General features: G+C 39.9%; 1 long non-coding RNA gene across 1 annotated transcript; it reads right to left on the minus strand.

Moving 5' to 3' along the window:
* Window positions 1–4527: 4527 nt before the first annotated feature.
* On the minus strand, window positions 4528–26509 carry LOC117531130. The gene is made up of 3 exons (XR_004566534.1): window positions 25657–26509; window positions 22193–22320; window positions 4528–4586 (listed from the first exon to the last, which is right to left on the minus strand). It is a non-coding gene; the product is annotated as an uncharacterized LOC117531130 (long non-coding RNA).
* Between the last annotated feature and the right edge of the window lie 1051 nt (window positions 26510–27560).

The raw sequence follows: 27560 nt of genomic DNA on the forward strand, positions 1-27560 counted from the left end.
TTACTTTGTAGTTTGGAGACAACAGCAGACAAAATTATCACCATAAATTTCATTTCTGGCCGATGTTTCTCTTGTGGTTTAGTAACACATGGAGCCGTCCCAGGGTGGCAGCTGAAGCCAGGTAGAGGGTTCAACATTTAAAGATACTCCAATCAGATTGAAGCATATACCACATTATTTAACTGATCATAGTAATGTGAATCACATTTAAACAAATTTGGAGTAACTTTAGCCTTTGGCCCCTGTGTGTACTGAAGTTGATCTTTGTCACCTTATGTGGTTTTTAACCCATAACATTCTGTCATAAATAATCTAAATTATACACTTATAAAATCTTAATGATCAGAGAATTTATTCTCCTTAAACAGGACAGAAAACCTCCTCAGCTCATGGACTGTTTCATCAACATAAACACCAAATTTGGTGCTTTCAGACAAACTGATGTTTTTTTCTTGAAAATCCGCTGAATGCCTTTTAGTTTTCATAGTAGAGAAGCTTGAATCTTCAACTGGACTGGGTTGCTTGACGTGAGGACGTTTCACTTCAAATCACAGACGCTTCCTCAGCTAAAATTCTTGCTCTGGTAGAGCAAGAGCAAGAATTTTACCAGAGCAAGTCTACCAGAGCAAGAATTTCAGCTGAGGAAGCGTCTGTGATTTGAAGCGAAAAGTCCTCACGTCAAGCAACCCAGTCCAGTTGAAGATTCAAGCTTCTCTACTATGGAAACCACCTGGACAACTGAGAGCCTACACAGAAGCCTTTTAGTTTTGGTGAAATGCTGCCCGTGTGTCCGATAAAGGTATGTACAATGATAAAGGCCGAAATTGAAACAAAGTACAACCTGTAATTTGTTGGAAATATTTTTGCTGGAAGTTGAGGTTTGTTTCCAAATATTTAACGACAATCTGTAAATTTTATTGAATGCAGTTTTTTTTTTTTTTTTACCTGAAACTGGAGGAAAATAAACATTTTGGGTGAATTTTATTATTTTCCAAACTAGTCTGTTTACAACAAAATCGTGAATTTTGTGAGGAAGAATTGTGAACAATGGTTAAATGAATAAAAAAAAAACCCCCATCAGAATTAAAATCAGAAACTGACAAAAGAACAAAAGAAAAAAAAAAATCTATGAATAAGTGAAGAAGGAAAAAATCATTTTGGGTGAATTTCAGCCCCCCAAAAGTCCATATCCAAAAATTTACACTTATTTGTGTTGTGAGTTTCTGATCTTTCCTGACAGTGCACGTGCATGCTGTGACCGCAGTCTGTGAAAAACAGCCTCGCGTGTGTGAAGCTTTTACACAAAAGCTGCACTGATAAATCCACCCTGTTGATGAACAAATGAAAGTTCTGATCAAATCCAATAAGAATCCATCTGATAAAGGTGTTTTTCAATAGTCAGATGATTTACAAAAAAACAAAAAGAAAAGTGTGTGCTTTCACTTCAGGGGGTCGACACACAGCGCTGTGTTTACCAAAAATACACAAACACACTGCTTCACTTTAAATACACGTCTATTTAAGATCATCTGTCACTGAGAGCACAGAGTTGATAAGATTCTAAGATTAAAAAAAGAAACACTAAATAATCTAAGTATGTGGTGTATTATTTTAAAATGACTATCAATTCAAGATACATATACACTGGAAATTTGACTCAAATAGAAAGATTTCACATCATCTCACAATACATAGAACTCCATTTTTTCAAGCCATTTGTTAGAAGTCCCATTTTTCAGCCATTGCATTGATCCAACTTTGTTAATGTATTACTTTTCAAGTTCTTGGAATCATCAAGCCCTTTTGTGCTGTTTCCATCTGTCCACTCGATGTTTTGCTTCTCTTGTGCTGTATTGTTCTCTGGTCTGTCTTGCGAGTTTTGTTGCAGGCATCAGACTGTTGCTTTCTCTCTCTTGTAGAAGTTCTCTGCCAGTTTTTCACCAGTTTGGTGACTGAGGTCTGTTCGGATAAGGTCTTCTCATGATGTTGTGGGACCTTTTTCATGATTTCTTCTTCAGAGCTCTTTAAGTACTGTCTAATACTTATCATCGATGCTCTGTAGGCCTGGTTGATTTCAGTGAGACACAGACCACCTTCTCTGTGAGGGACATATATTCTGTCCATGCACTGATTTCTGTACGTGTCCAACTTATTAAGCTCACACTGCGGTCAGTCTACTCTACCAAATCCAAAGGTCACCACTGGTATTGCAAACTGGTTTATGGCTGTGATCTTGTTCTTTGGTGTCAACTGTGTTTTGCAGATCTTTTTTAAGTGGTTTAGGTATTCTTGTGTTTTCTTTCTCGTTTTCTTGTGTTCGATTGTAGTATTTTGTTCAATTCCCAAGTATTTGTATGTGGAATCTACAGCCAGATCTTCAATGTAGCTCCCTTCATCCAACTGTATGGTTTCAGTTTTTGTCTTTTTACCTTTTTTGATTGTGCATTTTGAGCATTTTTCCAGTCCAAATTCCAGACCAATGTCTGGAGAACTTATGGACAGTTTCTACGAGCTGACAGTCCCTTTTTTGTGTTGGCATAGATTTTCAAATCATCCATGAACAGCAGATGGTTCACAAGTTTTTTTTTTTTTCCATCCTCTGTCTCTACTTAAGTCATACTCGATGTCATGCTCCTTCAGGATCTTGCTGAGCGGATCTATGGTTAAGCAGAATAAAAGTGGTGAGTCTGTCTCCCTGAAATATCCCTCTCTGAACTCATGCGTCTAAGGACTGTTATTTGTCCGTCTGTGTGATTGAGGGTGATGGTGGTGTTCCACTTGTTCATTTGTGCTCTCAGGAAAAATCTTTTTTTCCTCATTGATGTTGTGGAGTTCTAAGCACCTCATGATCCAGGAGTGTGGCACACTGTCAAATGCCTTTTTGTAATCAATCCAAACAATGCTGAGGTTTCTCCTTTTTTTTTTTTGCAGCCCTCCAGGATAGCTTTGTCTATCAGTAACTGGTCTTTAGCTAATAATCTTTTTTTTGGAACAACCTTTCTGTTCATTTTCCAGGTAACCACCAGTGTCAAGATGTTCATAAATGGCATCAGCTATGATTCCTGTCAGCCATTTGTACGTTGTTACGAAGCAGATGGGTCTGTAATTGTTGGGAAGCTGTGTTTCCTTGGTCTTTGGAAGAAGGCTTGTGTTCCCAGTCATGAGCCAGTCTAGTATTTCCTCTTCTCCATTCACTATTTTTGTGAAAGCCACGACATAGTGGTGGTGCAGTGCTGTCAGTCTTTTCAGCCAAAAATTTGGATTTTGTCAATGCCAGAAGCTAGTTAGCTGGAGACGCTGGAAACTCTTCTCTGAACTGATCAAACTTCACTCTGTGATCCTCATGTTTTTCGAAAAGCCTTGTATGAATTATCATGTGTATTTCAGGTTGCCCTTTCGTCCAAACCTTTGACCACACTCAGAACAGACAAATGCTTTTTGCCCTGTATGAATTATCATGTGTCTATTCAGGGTGCCCTTTTGTCCAAATCTTTGACCACACTCAGAACAGACAAATGCTTTTTGCCCTGATTATCGTGTTCAGGTGGTGTTCGGTTTCCAAATCTTTGACCACACTCAGAACAGACAAATGCTTTTGCCCTGTATGAATTATCATGTGTGTGTCAGGTGGCCCTTTCGTCCAAATCTTTGACCACACTCAGAACAGACAAATGCTTTTGCCCTGTATGAATTATCATGTGTTGTTCAGGCTCTTTACCCAAATTTTACCACACTCAGAACAGACAAATGCTTTTTGCCTGTATGAATTATCATGTGTGTTTCAGGTGCCTTATGTCCAAATCTTTGACCACACTCAGAACAGGCAAACGCTTTTTGCCCTGTATGAGTTATCATGTGTGTTCAGGGAGCTCTTTAGCCCAAATCTTTTACCACACTCAAACATTCAAATGTTTTTGTCCTGTATGAATTCTAATGTGTTTGTTCAGAGTGCTCTTCTGTTTCTGTCCTTTACTCCCATCAGAACAGCTAAATGGATTTCTTCTGCTTGCTTCTCCTTTTGTTGTTCCAAGTTGTTCATGTGACCAGATGCTTTTCCATATTTAGAGCCTTTAAATTGTTTTTCATCAGTGTTGCCTGAACAAACAATACTGGTATTTTTTCGACAGTTAAAACTTAACTGAAGTTCTCTCATCGTTTCCAGTCATCACTGTCATCAGTCTCAGTCCCAGAACTGTCTGAACTCCTGCCATTGGTATCTGGTTGTAAATGACTGTTTGGACCTGAGTTGCTGGCTGGTTGTGGTCCTCCATCGTCCTCTCCATCAGCTTCTGCTGTCAGTGTTCTGTGTACAGATGAGCTGCTGGCTACAGGCTCAGCCCTGTGCTCTCATCACTTCGGCTTTGATGAAGCTGTGAGGACTCTGGTTTTTCATCATCATTTTCACTCTTCACAGGGCGACAGTGAAACCAAACTTGGCGAGATCTGCCTCCTCCAGCTGCTGAAGCTGTCTCCCTGTTGACTTATCCACAGCTTCTCTTCTTTAATGTCCTCCTGGTCAACACTCAGATTCCATTCCTGGTGTTCAGGGAGAGTTTCTTCTTTAATCACCAACAAAGGCTGCATGTCTGCAAAGAAACAAATTAACAATAAATGTTCGTACAACATTACTACAAGAAAGCATCAGTGGTGAGTTTGACTTGACAGTCAGTTATTGCACTGATGGAACTGATAAAGTGGAAATGTACATCAGCATTTGTTTTAAATTTCGCAAATTGTAATCACGTCCTTGTCTTCCACATCTGACTATTGCAGTGTGTTTATTTTCTGGATTGCTACAAAACAGTGTAGAATGTCTACAGATGGTACAGAATTACTGTTGCTCGTGTTTTGATGAAAACCAGAAGGCTTGATCAGACATTCTGGCTTCCCTTCACTGACTCGAGGACTAGATTTCAAGATTTTGTTAAACATTTCAGGCTCTAAACGGTCATTAACTCAACTATCTTGTTGAACTTGTTCAGCCTTATGTGCCTCCTCATGCCCTGTGGTCCTTGGATGCAGACTTGCTTTGTGTCTCAAGGGTTAAAAACAAGTCAGCAGGCTTCAGACCTTTTTCTGCTGTGGTTGTATATTGTGTGAAATGTGACTTTAAGACTGTTTTAAAAACATAATTTCTGTTGACTGTAATTCATTTGAATGTTTTTCATCTTCTTTTCATTATTTTTTCTTGTATTTCTTTCTTTTCTGTTTTTGTTATTTTGGGATATGGGGATCTTTGTTTCATGTTTGTCTGCAGCTATGTTCAGCACTTTGAGTTTTTTCCTTTATTTAAAATGCTTTACAAATGTATTATTACTACTTAGGGCAGCAAGGTGGATTAGTGGTTCGCACTGTTGCCTCACAGCAAGAAGGTCATGGGATCGATTCCCACCTGTGGCCTCTGTGTGGAGTTTGCATGTTCTCCCCGTGTTTGTGCAGGTTCTGTCCGGGTGCTGCAGCTTCCTCCCACATCCAAACACCTGCATGTTAGGTGAACTGAAAACTTTAAATTGACCCTTGGTGCGTTTGTGTGTGTGTGTGTGTGTGAATGTGTTTGTTTGTCTATATGTGGCATTGTGACAGATTGTCATCCTGTCTAGGGTGTACGCCCCTCATGCTCATGACAGCTAGAATGGGCTCCGGCCCCCTCGTGACCCTTAATTGGAGTAAGGGGTATAGAAGATGGATGATTACAATTTACATGGCACTGAACAAGATGTCAGAATTCATCAAATGTGATATGAACACATCTATAGTGACATTACAACTCATTTAAAATATACAAGCCAACTAATTTAATCATAGTTTGTAATGTTGCTGTTCGCAGAAACATAACATTAATGGACTGCATTTCTACAGCACTTTTTACCATCTGGATTCACATGTTCAAAGAGCTTTTGGCTGTTTTTTCAAGTCTTGACATGAATAAACCTTCAAAACCTTTTTTCAAACATATTTTTACATACACCATTTTTAAAAGATTTATTCAATGTTAAAATGTTCCCTTTTTTAAGGCGTAATTAATATCTTTTTTTTTTAAAACTCAGCAACACAAAGTAGCCTTGCTCATTATGCCTCCAACATATGATTTGCTATAATTTCCCTCTTTGTGTATAGGGTGGAAAATAAGATTGAAAATGTGGTTGAAAATAGTCTAAACCCCACATCTTATTCAACACCTACAAATAGACAAAAAAAAAATCTTTCACTTTTGAATGTTTCTTCAATTTAAAATGCTAATGGTGTAAATGACCCGGCTCTTTGTAGGAACCATTCTGAACAAAGGGCTCAGAAGCAAAGCTTTAAATACAGATAAGGCCATCTTAATTAGTCTAATGTGAAGTCGTAACAGATCTGGACTCTTACGTGAACATAGCTCATTTGGGGAACTGGTTCAGAAAGTAGTCACAAACACACAGTGGCACACTGAACACACAAAACAGGTCGATGGTTGCTCTATTTACAGTATCCATCCTGTTGTGTTTCTCATGCAGATAAGACAAGGGAGAATGGCTGACGTTACAAGAAGTCATGATAGAGTACACACGTTCCTGGCAAATGGAAACTTAATCTCATATACTTTAGCAAGAGCACAGTGACACTTTACTAACTACCCCTTTTGAATGATAATATCATGCCAATATCCACTGCTTGATCTGTGCATCCCTAGACAAGCATGCACCGGAAATGGTCCCCCAAGCCAGAGACCGAACCCAACCACATTGAGTACAGCGCAGAGAGAAAACAACAGATCCCCTTTAATACAAAACTGTCCATACAACCCTGCCACCCCTGCACCTGGTTGGAACGCCCAATGGTTGTTCGCAGGCTGAGTTCCAGGTGAACGCCTGAAAAAATTAAAAATCTGGACTCATCAAAGCATTTAGTGCTGCAATAACCAGACTGATGCAATAAGGTGGCAGCAATGCACCAATAAGAATGTCGGGCTGCCTTTTAACACCAAGAAGAACAAGAAAAGCTGTAGAAGAAGAGCAATGCTAAAAAATAAATAACTTATTTTCATTCCGAGTGGGAGGAGGATTATATTTTCGTTTATTGAATGCCAAATCCATCTGTTTTCAACAATGCAAATGTGGCTTTACCGAAGAAAGGGAAGCAGCATTTCAAAACAAGCCACAAACTTCCCAGCTAAATCAACTCTGAACGCCCGAAAAGTCCAGGAATTGAAAAGTCAGAGAGCAGCAAAACAGACCGTAAATATGGAAGATGTGATGGATATAACAAGGTTCTGTGTTCTGTTTGGGCCAAGAGTCTGCAGAAATGTTTATTCCGTGCACGGGTGGCGGAGACGTGCAGACAGAAAAGGCTATTTGCATCACTGAGATATAAATTAGGTTTTAGTACACTCCTATTTGCACCACCCTCATCAACACAAATTTAATTTATATTAGAAACATCTACTACTGTGATGTAATTTGACTTAATATCCCCTTATTTGCACCATGATGGTGCAAATAAAGATTTGTTAGCTCTCTATTTACACCACTGTGGTGTAAATCAGGATTTAGTTTTTAGATATTTGCATGTATTTGGTGTAAATAGCCAGTCCGCATGCAGACACAGATCTGTTGCTGCAGACAGATGAATTTCTGGAACATTTTTCTGAATTGCTGCCTGAAATTAAAGAATTTCTGAAATGTTCAAACCATGTTGAATATGCACATCTGGAAGACAGTCATAGCTCTTGGATTTAGCCTCTTTCCGATCTGACGACAAGCTCAAGGACAACACACATCAACATGGTCAGCTCCATGAACATGTTAAAAGCAAGTTACGCCTGCTATCAAGCACGTTGTAAAAGTGTGATCTGTGGAACTTTCCACACATGGACCCAGAACGTAAGCATCAGCAGAGTACGGAGCTTGAGTGTTCATATTATGATGATCAAGTGCAGAGCATCTTGTCAGAATTTGACAGGCGCTTTACTGACTTTGCATCCATTGAACCTGTTGTTAGTTTTCTCTGTTTTCCATTTGTGGAAAATATAGATATGGACTGTATAACATCCAAAGTGGCATCACTCTTCAACCTGGATTACTGTGCTACTGAGTGAGATCCTCACACTGAAAAATGACACTGAGCTCAAATCCAGAGCAACACCTGACATGAATGCCCAATTCTGGAATCTAATGGAGAAAGAGAAGTGCCCCAACCTCAGACAAAACCACAGAATCTGACTGCACTTTTTGGATCAACATATTTGTGTGAGTCTGTGCTATGGCTTCCGATATGGCTTGGTGGATCTCGATACACTTTCAAGTTTAAAAGTAGATCTTGGTTCAAAAAGGTTGGGCACCCCCACCCTACGAGGGTAGGCTGAAAAGTTCTAAGGCTCACCAAGAAGGAGAAATGCCATTTCAATAAAACTTGGCATGCATTAAGTTCAACTCTTCTGATGACTAACTGTGTTATTTTCTTCCAGGTTGTGAGGTAGTTTGTGGTTCATAGCCAAGTTTGAAAGTTCGTGGTAGAGGGAAACGGCAAAAATGGACAAAATCTGGCATCGCGGTGTGATTAAGTACCTGCATAAGAAGGGTTTAAAGCCCAAGGACATTCATGCAGATATGGTTGCTACATTAGGAGATGAAGCTCCCTCCATATCTACAGTGCAGAAGTGGGCAGCTGAATTAAGAGAGGCAGTAGAGAGAGCCTTGAAGACGACCCAGGTACTGGGCGGCCTGCAACAGCCAACCCAGAAAAACATGACCTTGTTCATGAAATGGTGATGGACAAAGACAATCGTATGATTAATCAGCTAGCAGATGCTGTGGGAATATCCCGTGAGAGAATTGAACACATTCTGATGATGACCTTGGAATGTCAAAGGTGTCAGCTCGGTGGGTGCCTACGTCTTCTGACGCCTGATCAGAAACGCACCAGGCTAGTCATATCGAAGGGCAAAGTGGCGCAATTTGAAGATGATCCAGCCAATTACATGGAACGTTTTCTTACCCAGGATGAGTGTTGGGTTCACCACTTTGAACCAGACAAAAAAAAAAAACAATCAATGCAGTGGAAACACCCAAGGTCACCACCTCCAAAGGCGGCCAAGGTCGTTTCGTCTGTGGGGAAGGTCATGGTTTCAGTTTTCTGGGATGCCAAGGGCATTGTGTTCGTGGACTATCTTGAAAAGGGATAACCATAAATGGACAGTACTATTCTAACCTACTGAGACAGTTACGCGAGGCTATCAAAAAGAAGCGACCAGGAAAGCTGACGAAAGGGGTGCAGTTCCATCAAGACAATGCCCCAGTTCACAAGTCAATAGTGGCCATGGCCACTATCCACGAGTGTGGATTCGAACTGGTAGATCACCCACCATACTCCCCTGACTTGGCACCCTCAGACTTTCATCTGTTCCCAAACCTGAAAAAAAACTGGCTGGAAGCACTATCAGGGCAATGATGAGGTGATGGCTGCCGTTGAGGACTACTTTGACTCTCAAGATGAAAGCTTCTATGCCAAGGGAATCAAACCACTCAAGCACCGCTGGAGAAGTGTGTGGAGTTACAGGGAGACTATGTAGAAAAATAACCCTGAATTGTTCAATTTGACAACTGCATTCTAGTCAGCCTTAGAACTTTTCAGCCTACCCTCGTATAGTTTGTAAGCAGTTACATCACTGCAGCACTATATCAGTAGCAAGATGGTGTAAGCCGTCTTCGTTGCCAGATAATAGCAGCAAGCCTTTTTCATTGCGCAGTGCTTCATGGAAATTTCTAACAATGCAGTCTATAAACAAAAACCTAAAAATGAGTTCATGGTCTACAAAAAATCTACCAAAAAAAAAAAAATCATGACCTATAATGTATTTATACTTCACGGTGCAACCTCCCATTTAGAGAGCAAAAATGCATTGGTCTTCATCCTCTTGTTCTGCAGGGTCTTCATCATCCGTTCCTGCTGGCTCAGGAAGGGAGATCAAAGGCATCACCTCAGTAAGAGTGCCAAGACATTTGATAGGGGAAGATGCCCTCCAATTTGTTAACCAGGGCAGCGGTGCTGCATTTGAGACACAAATGTCTCATACAGGGGATGCAGTAACATCCACAAAGGACCAAAATATGGCTTGTCTCGCTTTCTGAGTACAGATATTAGATGGCCCTGAGAAGGGACCCCCTCACTCCATACCTGCGCAACACCTCCCACAGTATCTCCCAGGGTACCCAATCATACACCTTGTTCAAACCCACAAAACATATGTAGACTGGATGGGCATACTCCCAGGTACCCTCCAGGATCCTTGTGAGAGTCAAGAGCTGGTCAGTTGTTCCACGACCAGGACGGAATCCGCATTGTTCCTCTTCAATCAGAGGTTCGACTATCGGCCGAACCCTCCTTTCCAGACACTCAAATATGGACTTTCATAGTGTGGAGTCTCCTTCATGCCCTGAGAGCTTTTTCTCTTTCTTCCACACCACTTGTTCTTGGATTCTGGACTCAATAGCTCCTTTTTGGCAAAAATCAGCCAAACCAAGATCCGATTCCTGGTTTAATGACGCTGTGCCGACAACCTGAAAGACTTTGGAAGAAGTAAAAACTACATGTATTCTGAGAAACAGAGAGATTACCTCACTGACTTGTCAAATGTGATTCAGTGCCGCAGAATAAACAGCCCCCATAAAAACTGGTCTGCCTGCCTTCACTGCCCATGCGTCATTTCGGAGCATCAACAGCATCATTTCACAGCGTCAAAGATGATGACCTCATTTCTGCTTTAAACTGCCTCCAGTCATCATCTTTCTCAACGACAGATATCTGAAGCTTTTGGACAACAATCATTTCCATATAAATTTAGTATTATTTCATAATAAAAGATGGTGGAGCGATCAGAGCGCAACAACCAGATGTGCTGCAGCTGCAGCCTTCACTGCGCCTCCGTCATTTCAAAGCGTCAGTAGCGACTCACTGATTATCGCCTTGTTTCTGCTTTAAACTGACTTTAGAATGATTTAAGAGGTTTTACCTTGACATCTGATGGTTAATAATCACATTACTCCCTTTGGGTGTACAGACTCAGTCTCAGATGTGCTGCTGTGGTCCCAAATGACTCATGCACAGTGAAGCCAGGCGGACCAATTTTTAGGGGGGGGGGGGGGGGGGGGGGGGTGTTCGGTCTGCAACACCGGAGCAGCAGTCATCACCCCAGAACTCTTTTTAAATACTATTTAGTTGTTAAAACCACACACGTGTTCTGGCTGATAACTCAGTCAGTACTTGTGAGGACTTCATTTCTTAACTGGAAAAGTCGACAGTATAAGAAAACTTGCCAACAACAATCTCAGTGCTGACCAAGCTGTTGTTCCAGTTCCTCCTGCTGTGTTTGAGCGATTTGAACTTGTTTCTCTTTTTATCCTCTCTAAAGTGGTGCAGCAATTGAAACCTACAAACTGGCCTTTTTATATTGTCCCGACCAAGATAGTGATAGAGGTTTTAATGTTCTGGGGCCCTTTTTAGTGTGTTTTATGAATTCCTGTATCACCATTTGATCTGTACCAGTGCTTTTAAACATGCTGTGGTTGACCACTACTTAAAAAGCCACAGCTTGATCCCTCTATATTATCACACTTTAGACCAGTTTCCCACTTGCCCTTCTGGTCCAGGGTTTTAGAAACAGTTGTTTTTAATACGGTTACAATCATTCTTAGAAAACAAAATTGTCTTTGAAAAATTTCAGTCAGGCTTCAGAACCCATCATAGCACTGAATCAGCTTTTTTAAAAGTGCACAATGATGTTGCATTGCCAGTAGACACTCAGCGCCCCATGGTTTTAGTGCTGCTGGACCTGACAACTGCCTCTGATACAGTTGACCACTCAGTCCCCCTGCCCTGTCTAAAAAAAATGTCTGACTCAATGGCACTATTCTGAAGTGGTTCACATCTTATCTTTCTGATCACAATTTTTCTGTAATGATTGGTGACCTGTCCTTTTCAAGTGCTACTCTTGCTTGTGATGTTCCACAAGGCCCAATCCTTAGCCCCACTCTTTTCTCCTTGCACATGTTGCTGCCACTCGGATGAATCATTGCAAACCATAATATGTCGTTCCACTGTTATGCAGACCACATTCAAATCTACCTCCTGTTGGAACAAACTGACATGGTCACTGGGGGGCAGCGTGGCCAGCTGTATCGTAGAAATGAAACAATGGCTGTCTTTGTATTTCCTGCACCTAAATGAAGACAAAACTGAGTGTATTTTGTTTGGTTACTCACAGATCATGGACGTTGGGGAATTGTCGGTTAAACCCACTGTCAGACATCTTGGGGTGATATTTCACAGTGGTTTTAATTTTGACCAAAAAAAACAAAAAAAACACAGACTCAGTGGTCAAATCAAGCTTTTATCAACTATGGCTTTGAGCGAAGGTCAAGCCTTTTTTAAAATCGTGTAGATCTGCAAAAAGCCATTCATGCTTTTATTAGATCTTGGCTGGACTATTGCAATGGGGTTCGTTTTCAAGTCTCCCAGTCTTCCCTCAGTCCACTCCAACTGGGTCAAAATGTTGCAGCACATCTTTTAACTAACACATTGCCCCAGTCCTCTATGCTCTGAATGGGCATCCAGTTTGGGCTAGGATCGATTTTAAAATTCTTATGTTTGTTTTTAAAGCTCTGAATGGTTTGGCCCCACCATACTTAGCCGAGCTGCTGACACATCAGGACCAAAGCAGAGTTTTGAGATCTTCTAACTAGGGCTGCCACAACTAGTCAAATAATCACAACTACATCAACGACTGAAACTGTCGACAAACAATTTTAGTAGTCGACGAGTCATTTATTTTATTTAAGTCTTTGTTTTTCTCTCAAATCATAGTTTTGGGCAGCGAGCCATCCTGCCGTCATTTGGACGTTCAAATTAGGATACGACGGGCGATTAAAACAGTGGCCGTTTTGTTCAAAGCCGTCGAAAAAGCGCAGTTTACCAAAGGAGCTGTTGGGGTGTGTGTGTGTGTGTGTGCGTGCGCGCAGAGTCAACTGGCTGCAGACTGTGAGGGAGGGAGCGGGTGGGGGAGGAGACGTTACATTCTGCTGAGAACCATCAGCGCACGTGAGACAGTGAGCACGGAGCAAAGAGAGAGGATTTTAACCCGAGTGAACATGTAAAAACAAAACTTAACCGTGGAGCTGCCTTTACTTCTCTCTGTACCTTCTCTACCCATGTGGTTCTGATGGCACTGTCCTGTTCACACAATATGCACATCGTATACTGAATTTATGAGATCATGAGATGAAATAAACGGTTAAATAGTCTTAAAAACATCCTTAAAAATGAGAATGTATAAATGAACTGAGCAGTGATGTTCAGAGACACAGATCACAAAAAGCAGGTGAAAACTCTGAAATTTAACAGCTATTATTTTCCAAAGGTATTTATTTGTTCAATCTTTTTTTCCCCCAAAGTATATTTATTGGAACATACAGTAGTGTTCAGAATAATAGTAGTGCTATGTGACTAAAAAGATTAATCCAGGTTTTGAGTATATTTCTTATTGTTACATGGGAAACAAGGTACCAGTAGATTCAGTAGATTCTCACAAATCCAACAAGACCATGCATTCATGATATGCACACTCTTGAGGCTATAAAATTGGGCTATTAGTAAAAAAAGTAGAAAAGGGGGTGTTCACAATAATAGTAATCTGCTGTTGACGCTACAAACTCAAAACTATTATGTTTAAACTGCTTTTTTAGCAATCCTGTGAATCACTAAACTAGTATTTAGTTGTATAACCACAGTTTTTCATGATTTCTTCACATCTGCAAGGCATTAATTTTGTTGGTTTGGAACCAAGATTTTGCTCGTTTACTAGTGTGCTTGGGGACACTGTCTTGTTGAAACACCCATTTCAAGGGCATGTCCTCTTCAGCATAAGGCAACATGACCTCTTCAAGTATTTTGACATATCCAAACTGATCCATGATACCTGGTATGCGATATATAGGCCAATACCATAGTAGGAGAAACATGCCCATATCAGCACTACCATGCTTCACTATGAACTGTGGCTTGAATTCAGAGTTTGGGGGTTGTCTCACAAACTGTCTGTGGCCCTTAGACCCAAAAAGAACAATTTTACTCCCACCAGTCCACAAAATATTTCTCCATTTCTCTTTAGGCCAGCTGATGTGTTCTTTAGCAAATTGTAACCTCTTCGGCACGTCTTTTATTTAACAGAGGGACTTTGCGGGGGATTCTTGCAAATAAATTAGCTTCACAGAGGTGTCTTCTAACTGTCGCAGCACTTACAGGTAACTCCAGACTGTCTTTGATCATCCTGGAGCTGATCAATGGGTGAGCCTTTGCCATTCTGGTTATTCCTCTATCCATTTTGATGGTTGTTTTCTGTTTTCTTCCACACATCTTTGTTTTTTTTTTGTCCATTTTAAAGCATTGGAGATCACTGTAGATGAACAGCCTATAATTTTTGCACCTGCGTATAAGTTTTCCCCTCTGCAATCAACTTTTTAATCAAACTACGCTGTTCTTCTGAACAATGTCTTGAACGTCCCATTTTCCTCAGGATTTCAAAGAGAAAAGCATGTTCAACAGGTGCTGGCTTCATCCTTAAATAGGGGACACCTGATTCACACCTGTCTGTTCCACAAAACTGACGAACTCACTGACTGAATGCCACACTACTATTATTGTGAACACCCCCTTTTCTACTTTTTTTTACTAATAGCCCAATTTCATAGCCTTAAGAGTGTGCATATCATGAATGCTTGGTCTTGCTGGATTTGTGAGAATCTACTGAATCTACTGGTACCTTGTTCCCCATGTAACAATAAGAAATATACTCAAAACCTGGATTAATCTTTTTAGTCACATAGCACTACTATTATTCTGAACACTACTGTATGTCGATTACTGATGACAACAATATAACACTTATTCCAGTTTTGTTTGTTTGATTGTTTTTTTACAAAACAAAGAACAAACAAAACACAGTGAAAATGCACACAAATCAAACCCATCAACTTATACCCGTCCCACCCTGGCTCAAAAGGAGATCACACCATCAGTATACAACCGAGCAGCACTTAGTCTGGCAGGGCTTTCAAATCCTTAAAATAAGAAATAAATGATTGCCAAATGCAAATAAACTTGTCTGTACACCCTCTCATTGTGTATTTAATCTTCTCAAGTTTGAGGAAGAGCATGGTGTCTGTAAGCCACTGTGATGCAGAGGGGGGTTAGAAGATTTCCACTGGAGGAGGAGGCGGTGTCTGGCGATTAAAGAAGTGAAATTAATCATTTCCCTTTGGGATAAATTTAGTTGCCTTTGTTTAACGGGAGTTCCAAAGATGGCTATAAATGGACAGGGCTGTATACTGACTTCCATTATGGTGGACATTATGTTAAAGTAACTGGACCAAAAGTTATGCAGCTGTGGGCAGAAGAAAAAGATGTGACTCAAATGGCACTGCATGTTTGAGCATCGATCACATTTGTCCTCAATTTCGGGAACGATTTTAGACAACCTTGATTTGGAAAAGTGGACCCTATGTATAACCTTAAACTGAACAAGTGCCAGACGTGCACAAGATGAAGCGGTGCCTGACCTACTCACCACTCCACCCCACCAATCTTCATCAATTTGGAGACCCATCTCCTCCTCCCAAGCGGCCTTCGTTTTTAGGTTGGAGTAATCACCAAGGTCCAGTATACGACTAAACAATGCCGAGATAGTCCCACTGTTTGGTTGATTGAATGTGAGTAAGTCTTCCCATGGCTGACGTGGGGGTAGAGAGGGAAAGGCAGGAAAGCATTTTGAAACAAAATGTCTGACTTGGAAGTACCTAAACAGGTGGTTTGTAGGCAATTCATACAATAAACACAGATTGACAAAGCTATTAAAAGTACCATCTGAATACATAACAAGAAGACAATGTGTACTTTTTCTGTGCCATATTGAAAAAGCTGAATCCATTTGAGAGGGGGAAAAACAGGTGATTATTGTGCAAAGGGCCCCGAGGGGATGCCCCAAGAAATTTAAAATATTTCCTGAACTGAAACCAAATCTTTAAAGTATTAAGTACAACAGGGTTATTAACATACATTGAGACCTTGATTGGGAGAGAAGAGTATATAAGAGCAGGTAGTGATGATGACTTCGAACAAGATTGACTTTCCAGTTTGCACCAGATTAAATGAGGGCAACTGATCCAATAACGTATTTTACAGATGTGTGTTGACCAGTAATAAAATTGAAAACTCGGTAAGACAAGACCACCACAAAATTTACACCTTTGCAAAAGTGATTGAACATTAATCCTTCCTATCAAAGAGAGAGGCAGACCATTCCATCGCTGAAGGTCGGATTTCACTTGAGCTATAAGTGGAGTGAAGCTGGCAGAGATAAGACCAGAATAAGTACAAGTCACATAAATACCAAGATACTTGAAGCCAGAGGGAGGGAGCTTCAGGGGCAAGTCAGCTTGTTGGAGTAGTAAACCCGCTGCGTTGATGGGAAAACATTTGCTTTTATTAAGGTTTAGCTTGTATCCTGAAAAAGAACTAAACTTATCCAATATAGACAGAACAACTGGAAAATAGGATCTGTTAGGTACAACAACAAATCATCAGCATACAGAGATATGCGATACTCAACGCCATTGCAAATAACATCTCTCAGTGAAGTGGAGGACCTAACTGAAATCACCAAAGGTTCGATACAACGCCATTGCAAATAACGTCTCTCAGTGAAGTGGAGGACCTAACTGAAATCACCAAAGGTTCGATACCTAATGCAAAGAGGGACGTGATAGAGGACAGCCCTGGCGTGTCCCACGTTCCAACACAAAATAGTCTGAATGAATGTTATTTGTAATAACACTGGCTTATGGTGAAGTGTACAGTAATTTTACCCAGCTAATGAATTTATCTCCAAAACCGAATTTTTTCAATACTGCAAACAAATATCTTCACTCAACCATGTCAAATGCTTTTTCAGCATCCATTGAAACCACAATCTCGGGTAAGCTGTCTGAGTGGTTAGAATAAATTATATCTATAAGAGTGCGGGTATTAAAAAAAATATATGGCATCCCTTAATAAATCCTGTTTGCTCATCAGAGATAATACTGGGCAAGATATTCTCTAAACGAATGGCAATCGCTTTAGCTAGAATCTTCACATCCGCATTGAGCAAAGAGAGGGGTCTGTAAGAGCTACACAGTGTGGGTCTTTCTCACTTTTTAAAAGAAGAACTATTGAAGCTTGGGTCAAAGTGGGCGGTAGTGAGCCATTTTCCAAAGATTCATTCAACATTGACAAAAGTAGAGGTGATAATTTATCAATAAATTTCTTAAAGAACTCGATTGGAAATCCATCAGGGCCTGGGGCCTTATTAGACTGCATTGCTTTGATTGAAAACTTTATTTCTTCAAGGGAGAGAGGAGTATCCAATTCTTTTTCTTGTTCAGGTTTAATAGTGGGAATCTGAAGGGTGGCCAGAAACTCATTCATTTCAGTAGTGTCAGTGGGAAATTCAGATCTGTACAAGGAGGAATAACAAGATTGAAATGTTTGATTAATTGAAACAGGATCAGCAACAATAATATTGGAGTCATTATTAATTTGAGGTATAAAACGCGAGGTGGATCGACGTTTTAACTGGTGTGCCAACAATCGGCTGGCTTTATCACCATGTTCATAATAGATACCACGGGTTTGTAATAATATATGCTCTGTGCTTATGGTAGAAATAACATCAAACTCTGCCTTAAGGTTTAGGCGCTTCTTAAGTAATTCTGGAGTAGGTTAAGAGGCGCATTCCTGATCAAGATCCCCAATAGCAGATGTTAATTCGGCAAGTCTGGCATTCTGGTTTTTATTAGCGTGGGAGGAGAATGAAATAATTTGCCCTCTAAGAAAGGCCTTGAGTGATTCCCAGAGTGGTGAATTAGAAGTAGATTCATTTTGATTAAAGGAAAGGAAGTCATCAATAGATTTTGTGATGAATTCACAAAATGCAGTCTGCAAATAATAAAGAATTAAACCTCCAGAGGGGAGGGGTAGATTTATGCATTGACAACTGAATATCTAGATGCACTGGAGCGTGGTTGGATATCAAAATGGGCGAGTAATCGGAGGAAACAACCATTAAGTTGAGTCTATTATCCATAAAAAAGTGGTCTATTCTTGAATACGACTGCTGTACTGGGGGGGGGGGGGGGGGGGGGGGGGATTGAGGGATCTCCAAGGATCAACCAACCCATTCTGAGTCATAAAGTCTGAAAAAGACTTAGCCATGGCCAATCGGGGTATAGAACAGGGACTAGAGCGATCCAATCCAGGGTCAAACACACAATTCAGATCGCCTCCAAAAACCACCAGATGAGTGTTTAGGTGGGGTATATTATCAAATAACCTATTAGAAAAATTGACATCATCAAAGTTTGGCGCATAAACATTAACTAATACCACTTTTGTTTGCATAAGAGTACCTGCAACAATAATATATCTATTTGTTCAATCAAATCAAATCAATTTTATTTATATAGCGCCAAATCACAACAAACAGTTGCCCCAAGGTGCTTTATAACGTAAGGCAAAGCCATACAATAATTACGGAAAAACCCCAATGGTCAAAACGACCCCCTGTGAGCAAGCACTTGGCGACAGTGGGAAGGAAAAACTCCCTTTTAACAGGAAGAAACCTACAGCAGAACCAGGCTCAGGGAGGGGCAGTCTTCTGCTGGGACTGGTTGGGGCTGAGGGGAGAGAATCAGGAAAAAGACATGCTGTGGAAGACAGCAGAGATCAATCACTAATGATTAAATGCAAAGTGGTACATACAGAGCAAAACTCATAGGGCTGCAACTAACGATTATTTTAGTAATCGATTAGTCTTGTTTTTGTTGTTTGTGTTTTTTACTTACATGTGAGTTTTGCCATTATTTCTTTAAGTGCGTTATTATTAAAAGGCCTTCATCACGCAACATCAATGTTTGAGCTTGTAATAAAGTTATGATGTTATATTCTCGTCAATAACATACCTGGAGTAATGTTTTGTTTTATTTTGCACATACATACATCACCGACACACCACAGAGAGATTTCCATCAGGTGAAACCTGATGGAAACAAACTGTGCTGAGATGCGAACGGCTAAACGCTAACTTAAGATTGAAAATGCCATAGATATGCTAATGCGTTAGCATCGGTCCTGTTTTTAAGTTATAAAATACATCTATCAACAATTTTTGAAGACCATAACAGGTCAGTTTAATATAAAAAAGGTAAATATTACTCACAGACATATGCTCTTTAGGGTTTTAGCAGGGCAAAATTAAGAAAAAGCGAAGTAATAAACAAACCATCTAAGCAGTGAGACGGATCACTGCTTCATTGGTTCAAAGCAAAACCACACCCCACGTGCGCACGCGTATGTGTGGTTAAATTTTCCAAATGATGGAAATCCGTCGTGGTGACGGAGAACTTTAACCCAATGCACTAAAATGAACTGGAGTCAAAATAAAAATACAAGCTGCTGATTTTTGTTATTTTTCAAAGTTATTATAAGCTGCAGCTATATGTTTTATTCATTTCAAAGTGAGTTACCTCTTATTTTATTCTGATTTATTTATACAAAAAAATATGGTGAGTCAGATCAGCCTACATTGTTCTGTTCATTTCATATCAAAGTTTGCCTGCACGTCTGTGTACTTTTTCCTTCTTTATAAGAGTTTGGTGTTTGCATTCGCTCCACAAAGTTTTGAAAACACAATAAAATGTTCACACTTTTCTTTACAGCAGTTCTGTAATTTTAGAAATTCCATAGAAACAACCCGAGTTAGACGAGGGCGAATATTTTGGTCATTTTGGGCGACAGGGCAAGGACGGAGGGACTCAGAAAATGCATACCACATGAAAACTGCATGTTATTTGCATTATTATCACTTACTGAGATACACAACACGTGGAATCACATTAACAGTATTTAATGTAATTTCAAAACACACAACACCCAGCAAACGCATACACATGGCTCACTTTAACTTTTGTCGCGTTGGCCAGTACCGCGCTGCTCTCCAAATTCGCCAGGGTGTCTTCATCAAGCTGGCTGCTTTGGCTGCTGTTCACTGCCGGACTATCCATGATAAAATCATCTGCAATATCCATATTGGGACCAACACACACTTTTCGCCTTTTCATGTTATTATCTGCAGACAGTTCTTGGGTTGTGCATGCTATGATGTCATCACTTTATGCACAGTATTGGGATACCCACCCGCTACTGTGGGCGGGTATGGACAGGTAGCGTAAATGTCGATTTATGCTACCGGCCCAGCTACGCCTCAGTAAGTGATAATAATACTCATTATTACTTTGTTATTTATTAATAGTTCCATATATGACATATAGTATTGAGGTCTGGGGAAACACATATAAAACAATTAATTAAATATTTCCATCAAAAGAAAGTCATAAGAATTATCAGTAATAAATATTACCTTGACCGAACCAACCCATTATTTATTTGCTTAAATATTCTGAAATTCATAGATTTAGTTGATTACATTACAATACAAACTATATATAAAACCAAAAACAAACTTTTACCTCAACATGTCCAAAATCTGTTTAAAATGAAGGACTCCACTTATATTTGACAGGAATATTGATATTTGATAAGCCAAGGACTCGAACTACTGTAAAAAGTCACTGTCTCTGTAAAAGGAGTGAAAAATTGGAACAACTCTCCCAAGGGTATTAAATTATGCTGTACTCCAGTCAGATTTAAAAGACTTTATAAAAACTATATAATTTCTGGTTACAGAATGGACAATTCAGTTTATTGATTTTGTACAATTATCTTTGGATTGTGCGATGTGCACAATTATTACTTATTTTGTTATGACGAGAAAGTTCACTGATTATCTTCAAAGGTTTGTGCTTTGGTTGTTCTGCTTATTTTGCTTTTGCTGTGAGAAGTAAAGCTTACTGAGGTAAAAGGGGTAGGTGTATATAAGCTTTTGCTTCGACCTACAACCTTTCCGTTACTTAGATGTCAAATTAGTTTTGTTTCGTTTTATTTTGTATTGACGTTCCTTTTCTTTGTACCGAAATTACCTCATTCATTCATAATTTGAGGCCATATCAAAACTATAACCGGAAGCACATTATGGTCTTGCCTGTCACCTGGCTTGTTAATTCCCTATTATAATAAAGAGTTTTATAAATAAATAAATAAATAAAACTGTTAAAAATCAATAGAAGTTTGTTTTGTTTACCCTCATCACAGGGCCATAACTGAGTAATATACACTGAACAAAAATATAAACAACATTTTTGTTTCTGCTCCCATTTTTCATGAGCTAAACTCAAAGATCTAAAACATTTATCAATTACAAAAGACCTATTTGTCTCAAATATTATTCACAAACCTATCTGAATGTGTTAGTGAGCACTTCTCCTTTGCCAAGATAATGCAGCCCACCTCCCAGGTGTGGCAGATCCAGATGCTGATTAGACAGCAAAATTATTGCACAGGTGTGCCTTAAACTGGCCACAATAAAAGGGCACTCTGAAATGTTCAGTTTGATCACACAGCACAATGCCACAGACGTCGGAGGTTTTGAGGGAGCGGCCTCACAGCTGCAGACCACGTGTAACTACACCAGCAATTCAAGTTAATTTGAATTAATATTGCAGTGATGAATAAATTCTGGGGGCAAAGATAATTACTCTTCGTCTGCTCGTAACCAGAGCAGCTCTTACCCATGTACAACAGTTTACTGATGTTGAACTTTTCGTGCCAAGTGTTGGATTAAAATAAACCAAACCTCTACTTGCTACAATACACAAATCACGACAACCAGAATCCTTTCAGTTACCTTTGTTCATTTCTAAATTCAAAGTCCCTGCTGATCTGGGACAAAAGGAGATGAAACATTGAGGGTGGTGATGTCACTTCCCTTCAGGAATAAATTATTCAAAGATTTTACAGAATATGGAGAAATTTTACATGCATCTTTCACCAAAATCCTACTCATCCTGTTGCGCAAGTACTGACAGAATCCCTGGAGGAATACCCGATGAGGAAAATATTTGACTGTTACAACAACATGCTATCAAGTATCAGTAACACAAACAAAGCTGAGTGAACAAACCTGTTCTGTAGGAGAGATTTGGAGGATTAAAAACAGCATCCAGCCCTTTACCTCTTTTGTTCTCTTCTTTTAAATGACACATTTCTTCTTCCTGGTCTGCGATCATTCCTTCAGCAGGTGTTCGCTGTAGTTTCAACATGTTCCTCAGCTGCTGGACTTCAGACATGTTTGTAGAAAGACTTAAAAAAAAAACAACAAAAGAAAGAGAGTCAACAACCAAGTGAAGGAAAGACTAAAAACAGGCCGATTTAATCATCTGCTGCTGCTCTGCTGCCCAAGCTGACCAAACACAAGTGTGAGACAACACTGAAATCCTCAAGGAGACTCCAACCCTGATCCCAGAGATCACCTGACAGCCACATTTTCCTTACGTACCTGCTGCAACCAGCTGATTAGCGACAGACAGAGATGATATTAATGTCCATAACATGTTTGTTTAAATCAAACTAAGACAGTGTTAAAATAAAATTAAGTGTTCAAGAGAAATGAAGACAATGAGACATTGTCCCCATTTTGTGGCAAAGCAAAAAGACAGTTTCATTTACAATGAGACAATGTAAATATTTCCAAATTCAAATGTTGTATAAGATATAAAAAGTTAGATTTTATATTCACCATCTCCAGGGATGAAAGTAGTGAAAAATGAAAAAAGCTGAAACCAAAAATGACTAGGGGACATGCTCCCCAGAGTGAAACATTTTAATTCCAGAAGCTTTGGGATGCAATCTGGCGCTATTCCAGATAATAAATTGCAGTGAGTGCAGCTCCCATTTTGGTGAGAAAAAAAAAACAACAAAAAAAAAAACAAAACACAACTTTCCTTCTTCAAAATCACTCATCTAGTAGTTTTCTCACAAGAATTCACAAATATATCTTTTCAACATGAAGTAACAAAAACTAATCATACCTGTAAAGTAATGAACTACCACTTGACTTTTAACTGTACTACATAAATATACGTCAATCTACTTCTAAATTTTAAAATTTTTATTTCTGGTCTTGTCTTTACATTTTTGAAAAGTCAACGAACACCATAAGATGTTGTCAGATTGACAACACATTATACGAGGTCTGTTAGAAAAGTATCGGACCTTTTTATTTTTTGCAAACCCTGATGGATTTGAATCACGTGTGCTTGCATGAGCAAACCTTGAACCTTCGTGCACATGCGTAAACATTTTCACGCCTGTCGATTGTATCATTTTCTGGTAAGCAGCCTTTGTGTGGGATGTGTGCAGTGCGCTCGGCGGATTTTCATTTCAAGGAAAAGACAGAACGACTGGAGCAGCGCCGCATCAAATTTTGCAAGAAACTGGGCGACAGCCAGGTGGAAACCATTCGGATGATTCAGACGGCTTTCAGTGACTTTTCAGTCGTGTGACTATCCGAGAAATTGTGGAAGAGGTGGGCATGTCACAGCATGTCCTGTGAGACTTCCAACACGGAGGCGCTTTTGCGCCGCCGTCAGCAGCAGCATGAATTTCACCACCAATCTTTTCATGGCCAAATCTTCTGTCACAGTGGAATGTACCAAAAAAGTGCTGATGTCCACCTCTTCCGCAATTTCTTGGATAGTCACACGACGGTCCTGCATCACCACAGCGTTCACTTTGGAAATGATCTGGTCATTTCAGCATGTTGATGGCCAACTGGAGCGTGGCTCGCTCTCCACCATTGTGCGGACGTCTTTAAACCGGTTGTCTGTGTCATCTGTGTGATGCCCATAGGATCGTCACCGAAAGCCGTCTGAATCTTCTGAATGGTTTCCACCTGGCTGTCGCCCAGTTTCCGGCTAAATTTGATGCGGTGCTGCTCTAGTCGTTCAGTCTTTTTCCTTGAAATGAAAATCCGCCGAGCGCACTACACATGTCCTCACACAAAGGCTGCTTACCAGGAAATGACGCAATCGACAGGCGTGAAAAAGTTCACGCATGCGCACAAAGGTTCAAGGTTTGCTCATGCAAGCACACGTGATTCAAATCCATCAGGTTTTTGCAAAAAATAAAAAGGTCAGATACTTTTCTAACAGACCTTTTACATATATACTATGTAGCCCCATCATTTTTTCCTCAGTGGTGTTGTGAATGTGATACGTTGATAATTGTTAATTTGCTGATCTACTTTATCCACCACAGAACTCTGGCCAGAGAATAGACATGGTCACACAGGAACAGTTCAGAGCCTTTATATGCAGATTTGTTGCCTAAGAGATGAACTTGAAGGGCTCAGTTTAACATGCAGGGAGCACATGAGTTGGAATGAAACATCCATAAACCACTGAATGGTCTGAATTAATAGTTTGGATGAATTAATGGTTCCTGCAAGACAGAAACACAAATAAAACAATGTGATTTTCGTTCCAAATCCTAAACACACGGTGCTTATTAACCCTCTGGGGTCGACCCTCTTAGCCGTCGTATACGATGGCTAAGAACAAGCTTTACTAAATTATAAATAACTTTTGAATGATACGAGATATAAACTTATTTTTTTTTTGCTGAAAAGTTAACTCCGCGGACATTTGAGCCAGCCATCGGCCATGACGTGCGTAATGTGAGTGTCCAATCAGAATTGGTTCGCCGTCACACGGTTTTCCAAAATCCAATCGTAGGGCAGATTTACCTCACGTGAAAAGCCAAAGATCGTTTTCAGGAGTGATGTGTTACTAGTTGGCCTGTTTGAATAGCTCCAATGAGTACATACTATTAGTACATACTCAGTGCGCCCTGCTGCCTTACGCACAGCGATCAGTGAAAGCAGGACACGGAGAGCCTCTGATGACAATCTCACATGCTCAAACAAAATGTGTAACGATCAGGATTGCTCCACTAGTTTGCATGTGAATGTTACTGGATAACTCCGTTGCTTTCTCTGCGTAAAGCACTGTTTACCATATCAATGGACAACAAAACGCATAGACCTTTTTGTATATATTGCTCAAAATGTGCATTTGTGTTTATTGTTTGAACATTTCTGTTGTACAGACTTTCACACAAGACCTCAAATTACCTTTATAAAGTGTCAAAACAGTTGTTTATTATAGTTTGCTGTGTGTTTTGAATAAATGTGTGTGGAAATTTATTTTTCGTTTTATTTTTTCATTGCCTATTTTGATTGTAAACCTTTATTACACTTATAAAACACAACAAAAACACATATATTCTGAAAGCGCAGGTTGTCCTGAAAAAAATGACATAAAACGTGACTGTGGGATGCAGGGAGAACTGTTAACAGCAACAATAAAACATTTATACCAAGCGAGTGAACTGTCCAAAAAATGTCCTCGGACCCCAGAGAATTAAAACAGTAACATCAGAGAAACACTAATAACTGTTGGCTGAACTTATTTAACATAATATCGTCTCTAAACAGACCACATAGCAGCTAGTTAGCTTAGCCCTTAGCTAATAATGCCAAATAACTTAAAACATCCCCACTCGGCAGGAATCACTATCAACACCACGCAACATCCATCCCCGATAAAACAGAAAACCCTCTGCAAATAAGTAACTCACCCTCTTCACGAAGAAATTCTACTTTAAAAGCAGCTTTGTTGGAGCCAAAAATAACTGGTCCTAACGCGACCGAAGCTAACAGCGCATTGGGGCTGTCCAAATCGATGCCTGACCTAAATAACAACTAATACAACTAAAGCGAATTTACAACACAACGGATTTGCACTAATCTAAAAAAAATGACCCAGGCGACTGGCAAAAAAGCTAAAATCCACCAAAAAGCACAGATTTTTCATCCCTGCATCTCTGTATATAAATTTGTAAATAAACGCAGTGCTACTCGACTGAATAAACTTGTTATGCATTTTTTAAAATACAGTAATTAGTAATGGTATGTATTTATGACTCAAACAGCATCATCTTGCAAAATATCAATGGCTCAAAAGAAGAATAATGTAGCCTCCGTTACAATTCCACCATGACTGCACCAACTGGACTAAATTTCTAACTTTGCCATCACAAACCAACTTAGTCGAGCTATCTAGAGGTATTCAGATACCAGAAACTAACATTTTATAAGCCATATACGCTGAGGAAAATATGTATTTGAGAGACTGTCAATTTTGCAAGTTTTCCCTTTTACAAAGAATGGAGAGGTCTGTAATTTTTTATCATAGGTACACTTCAACTGTGAGAGACAGAATTAAAAACAAAAAAAAAATCCAGACAATCACTTTGCATGATTTCTGAATAATTAATTTGCAATTTGGAATGTTATTTGTCATTATTATTTATTTATAAATGATATGCTTTTATTTTGGGCAGCACGGTTGCTCAGTGGTTAGCACTGTTGCCTCACAGTGAGGTCATGGGTTCGATTCCCACCTGTGGCTTTTGTGTGGAACTTGCTTGTTCTCCCCATGTTTGTGTGGGTTCTCTCTGGGTGTTCCAACGACACGCAGGTTAGGTGGATTGGAAACTTTTAATTGTCCGTAGGTGTGCGTGCGGGTGTGAATTAGTGCAGCAGCTAAGAGAATATTGAGAGCGGAATCCTGCAGCAAATTCGGCAAAAATGTGCAGAGATGTAGGGATGAAAAATCTCCTCTTTTTGGTGGATTTTAGCTTTTTTTTTTTGCCAGTCGCCTGGGTCATTTTTTAGATCAGTGCAAATCCGTTGTGTTGTAAATTCCCTTTAGTTGTATTAGTTGTTATTTAGGTCAGGCATAGATTTGGACAGCCCCAATGCGCTGTTAGCTTCGGTCGCGTTAGGACCAGTTATTTTTGACACCGACAACCTGCTTTTAAAGTAGAATTCCTTCGTGAAGAGGGTGAGTTACTTATTTGCAGAGCGTTGTCTGTTTTATCGGGGATCAATGTTCTGTTGGGTTCTTAGTGATTCCTGCCGAGTGGGGATGTTTTAAGTTATTTGGTATTATTGGCTAAGGGCTAAGCTAACTAGCCGCCATGTGGTTTCTTTAGACGATGTTTGGATATTATGTTAAATAAGTTCAGCCAGCGGTTCATATAATGGAGGCGGAGCCCTTGACCGAGCAGCGTTTTTCTCTATGGAAAAATATTGAAGTTGATTGAAGTACTGTGTAAAAAAAAAAGTGAACATTCAATTGGACAATATTGTTTTAATAACTTTCTTCAAGGGTTGATGATTTCTTTAAAATTATGTTTCCACAACAAAAGATAGGCAGGTTATATTTTGCCGGATATGGCAAACACACCTAGCAATATTTGACCGGATCTCCTCGCTGATTGGCTAGTTCAAATGACATCATCGTAGAGTTTATTTCAAGATGGCGGTGCCCTTGGCAAAGTTGAACTGGACGATGTTTTGCCGTACGCTGCACCGGCAAAACGGTGGGTTGCGCTGTTTTGCCGGCCGTCTAAATTTATTCACGACGGAACGGAAAGGCCGTGGTTGGGCGGGAACTGAAAGGCGATCGGAGTTTAAA

The sequence above is a fragment of the Thalassophryne amazonica genome, chromosome 18 (genome assembly GCF_902500255.1).
Source record: "Thalassophryne amazonica chromosome 18, fThaAma1.1, whole genome shotgun sequence".
In the NCBI taxonomy this organism is placed as follows: domain Eukaryota; kingdom Metazoa; phylum Chordata; class Actinopteri; order Batrachoidiformes; family Batrachoididae; genus Thalassophryne; species Thalassophryne amazonica.